Here is a 5,000-nt window from a genome sequence, read left to right on the forward strand (position 1 = left end):
GTGTGAAAGCAACTGAGTTAGTTTATTGTAGAACACTCTCCTTTATATACAAAATCTCAAAGCAACAAGAATTTTCATGTTGAGAAATCGACAATGTTACAGAGGAAAAAAGCAGACATGATTTTTCAGGTTCTTTTTAGTGCGAGGGGAGAGCGAAGATACAAGCACAAAATGAACTATGAACGATCGTGTGACACACGGTTGGTACAGTACATTGGGTAATCTGTAATAGAGGTACCAGCATATGGGGTGAATGACCTTTATTTCATAAAAAAAAACACACACACACACTCACCTTTTTAAATAGTGTTCTTAAAGTTGCTGTTATTTTTGGGAATCCAACTTCTGAAAAGAAAAACGAATAATATTAATATTTTGATACATATTCAGAACAAGTGAAATTATTGCATTTTACCTCTTATGTTTAAATTGGGAAGAAGTTAGAATTTAAAGAGATATATGAAATAGAGCAAATGGTGTTTTCAGCATTTACATATGATCCAGTCACTATGATATCCCGTATATAAAGGGGAGCAAATGCCTATATATATATATATATATATACATTATATATATATATTTTTATATATATATATATACATTATATATATATATATTTATATATATATATATATATATATACGTATATATATACACATTATATATATATATATATATATATGTATATACATATTTATGTATATAAATAATTATATATATGAAATATATATTTATATATATATAAAAAATATATATATATATATATATATATATGAATATGTATATAAATAAATATAAAGATATATATATATATATATATATATACACACATACAGTTAGCTGTTTCAGGTCACACACAACTATACCCATCCCTAGGGTAAGGGGGAGAGCGAGTAACTATACCTTTATAAGAGGATGGACGTGTGCATGTGTGTGTATATCTATCCTAATACATAGCCAACATTTTTAACGGGTCGCGTACACTAGTAATGGATATAATCCATGTCATTACAATTAATTTAATCCAGGTTAATGGGCGCTGCATCACAAAGGGGGTATTTTTTTTTTCAGAGTGGTTCAGGAAGTTTGTGAATATGATAATAGTTGTGGTGGCCTGGTCGTAGCGTCCTTGGCTGGTGAATGCCGCTCAAACTCTTCAGTTCCTTTGGTCACTGCATCCTCACCATCATTTTAAGCTAAGGATGGCGGTTTTGGGGGAGCCTATAGGTCTATCTGCTGAGTCATCAGCAGACATTGCCTGTCCCTCCTTGGTCCCAGTTTGGGTAGAGAGGGGGCTTGGGCGCTGAGCTTATAGGTCTGTCTGCTGAGTCATCAGCAGCCATTGCCTGGCCTTCCTTGGTCGCAGCTTGGGTGGAGAGGGGCCTTGGACGCTGATCATATGTGATATGGTCAGTCCCAAGGGCATTGTCCTGCTTGATAGGGCAATATCACTATCCCTTGCCTATGCCATTCATGAGCGGCCTTTAAACCTTTAAATTGACACAGAATTAAGTAGAGATGATCTCTCCATACGAGAGGAAGATTCGGCAAATCTTCTTCCAGTACTAAACCTACAACGTGTTAACGTGTCTGCCTAGTATTCGCATGGCAGCAGATCGATCCCCGCCCGGGACCGTGAGTTTAAGCTATTTAACTAGGGAGTCCACTGCTGTGATAGGGCACCACAGTGGGGTGTTGGCCTTGCCCCGGCTGACGTTCTGGTGAGCATCTATTCTGATGTAACCTTTAATGATATTTAGGAACTTTTGTGAAATAGATAAGTCTTTAAAGCATCCCTCCCACTCGACCAATTAACCCCGAGTGAACGCTAATGAGAATTAATTCAGCCGGATTATTGATGCCCTTTTTTATCGCTGGATTAGCAAGTTGGTTGTTCTTTATAATCCTTCAAAGATTTTAATCCCTACTTTTATCTCTGATACTTATCCACAACTTACCCAATTTCTTTCCATTTGTTAGAGCAGATGGCTTTGATAATGGTGGTGTTGTATATAAATCCATTGACCTCTTTTCTAAATCCCTACGCTAACAGTTAATGATCACATCCATAAACGGAGAGGTGCTGAATGACCTTACCGGCCCCGACGCCTGGACATTGTACCAATGTGTTTCATACACTCTTATACATTTGTTATTGCCTTTTTTATCTCTCGCTATCTCCGCCCCTGATAATAGAACAACCTGTTTAAGTTTACCATCACGTGTTTTAGATTGTATGGATTGTTATGACGTTCTTGCTTTCAGCTGATGGTATATAAGCTCGTTTTCTGTTGAATTAACTTGCATTCACCTCGCCTCTCAGTTAGAACCTAACAGTTACGTTGCCACAACATACAGCCCAAATTCCTAAATCTATCTCCCTTATATAATAAAAGCAAGGGTCGAAATATACTGTATATATATATATATATATATATATATGTATATATATATATATTCATATATATACAGTATATATATATATATATATATATATGCTTCCATGCTCGGGAGGGGGGGGAAGAGGGAGTAGTCATACCCTGGTGAGAGGTGGTATCCTGATATGTACACTTTGAAACCAAAGGGATGTAGTTAGTAAACGGGGGAAAGGAGGGGTTGAATTTGTGCGTAATGTGTTTGTGCGAGATATTTGGACATCCATTGAAGGGTTGTGGTGGCCGATGTGATAACGTCTCTGACGGGTGCTCGCCAGACTGGGGTTCGAGTCCAGCTCAAACTCGTTAGTTCCTTTGGTTGCTGTAACCTCATCATCTTTGTGAGCTAAGGATGGGGGGGGGGGCTGTTTGGGGGGAGCCTATAGGTCTATCTGCTGAGTCATCAGCAGCCATTGCCTTGCCTTTCTTGGTCCTAGCTTGGATGGCGAGGGGACTTGGGCGCTGACCATATGTATATATGGTCAGTCTCTAGGGCATTGTCCTGCTTGATAGGGCAATGTCGCTGTTCCTTGCCTTTGCCATTCATGAGAGGCTTTTAAACCCTTAAACGGCTCGGTACACTAGTTGATGAATAAATGGGGAATGTAAAGTTAGATACGGTAATTCAGAAATGATTATAATAACATGAGTGTATGAGAAACCTTGATTATCAAGAAAATATATCCGATTTTCAAATTATATAATTATATACGCACATATATAGATGTCACATAGAAATGATAGCAGAATCCGAAAATGTAGGACATTTTTACAGAGTAAAAGATATATGAAAGCTAAGTATCATAACACAGTTTTGAAAGTGTATTCAAAAGATCTACCCATTAAAATCTTTATGAGTTCTCTTGCTTAAGGGTACACTCGGGCACACCATTCTATCATATTTCTCTTCTTGTTTTGTTAAAGTTTTTATAGTTTATATAGGAAGTATTTAATTTAATGTCGTCACTGTTCTTAAGATATTTTATTTTTCCTTGTTTCCTTTCCTCACTGGGCAATTTTTCCTGTGGGAGCCCTTGGGCTTTTCGGCATCCTGTTTTTCCATCTAGGGTTGCAGCGTAGTAAGTAATAATGATAATAATAATGAATAATAATCATCCAAGATAATTGATTTACAAAATTGATAAATGAATCACGAATAATTATCGAAGGAGTTTAAAAATGCATGTGGAAAATAGTCCCTAAGTAGAAAAAAAAATTTTTTAGAATAGACATTCTTCAAATCGAAAGAATTTAGAAGAAAAGTGATTGTCAATGAGATGTTCGAAAGCTAGCTTATTTGAAACAAGGTGTTCAAAATATTTTATTTTTCCTTATTTCCTTTCCTCACTGGGCTATTTTTCCCTGTTGGAACCCCTGGGCTTATAGCATCCTGCTTTTCCAACTAGGGTTGTAGCTTAGCATTTGATAATAATAATAATAATATAATTCAAATGTTAATTTGCCTGAAGAGAGGTGAAGCAGTGGAAATACTGAAGACAACTACATTTCATATTCTTGACCTAGATATTAATCTTTGGCACCGATGTTTAATTAGTTCATTATGCATGTTGCATAAGATTTTTCATAATTCTGACCATCCTTTACGTTCAGATCTTCCTGGACAATTCCATCCTGTTCGTAATACTAGGCAGGCAGTTAATTCTAATAGCCAGGCCTTCTCCATCATGAGGCTCGATAATACACAGTACTCTAAAAGTTTTCTTCCAGCTGTTGTGAAATGATCTTCCTAATCGGATAGTTGAATCAATAGAACTTCAAAAGTTCAAAGTTGCAGCAAAGGTTTTCATGTTGAACAGGCTGGCATAAGTCTTTTTATAGTTTATATATGACATATCTGTTTTGACGTTGTTACTGTTTTTAGAATGATTTACTGTTAATTTGTTCTCATCATTTATTTATTTCCTTATTTCCTCTCCTCACTGGGCTATTTTACCCTGTTGGAGCCCTTGAGCTTATAGCATCTTGCTTTTCCAACTAGGGCTGTAGCTTGGCTAATAATAATAATAATAATAATAATAATAATAATAATAATAATAATGATAATGATAATGATAATAATAATAATAATAATAATAATAATAATAATAATAATAATGATAATAATTATATCCGATTGCCGTTACAACGCTGGAGAAACTTGCGAAGACAGAGATAAAAAAAAACAGAATTGACCAAAGAAACAACAGAGAAAAGTAAAAAAAGCAAAGGAAGGAAAAATATATGTTGGATTGATTATGATAACTCATAATCAATCAATCAATCAATCGAATATCATATACAAAATAATAGGATGTTACCGGGAATACACAATGCTAGAAATATCTTTGATCTTCATCATATTAAATGAAAATGATTTACCGTTTTAACGTCTATAAATCCGATTTAATACGCAACAGTCTTGTTTTTTCCTTATCATTGATAGATGGATATTGCGATGATTGCTAAGAGGGTCTTTAAATAGCTGTATAATCCAAGATTAACTATAAATAAGAAGTGTCCCGGTTAAAATGATTAAATTTCATCTTAATTTTCGATTTCATGTTT

The 5,000-nt window shown here is 35.1% G+C and overlaps 1 protein-coding gene across 1 annotated transcript in view; it reads right to left on the reverse strand.

The window, feature by feature from the left end:
- LOC137624761 (uncharacterized) overlaps window positions 1-5,000 on the reverse strand; it is a 242,064-nt gene that overhangs the window by 91,747 nt on the left and 145,317 nt on the right. Inside the window, exon 2 of the mRNA XM_068355713.1 lies at window positions 296-345. The gene's annotated coding sequence lies outside the window, so the exon portion shown is untranslated. The remainder of the gene's footprint in view (window positions 1-295; window positions 346-5,000) is intronic.

Source organism: Palaemon carinicauda, chromosome 31 (genome assembly GCF_036898095.1).
Source record: "Palaemon carinicauda isolate YSFRI2023 chromosome 31, ASM3689809v2, whole genome shotgun sequence".
NCBI lineage: Eukaryota > Metazoa > Arthropoda > Malacostraca > Decapoda > Palaemonidae > Palaemon > Palaemon carinicauda.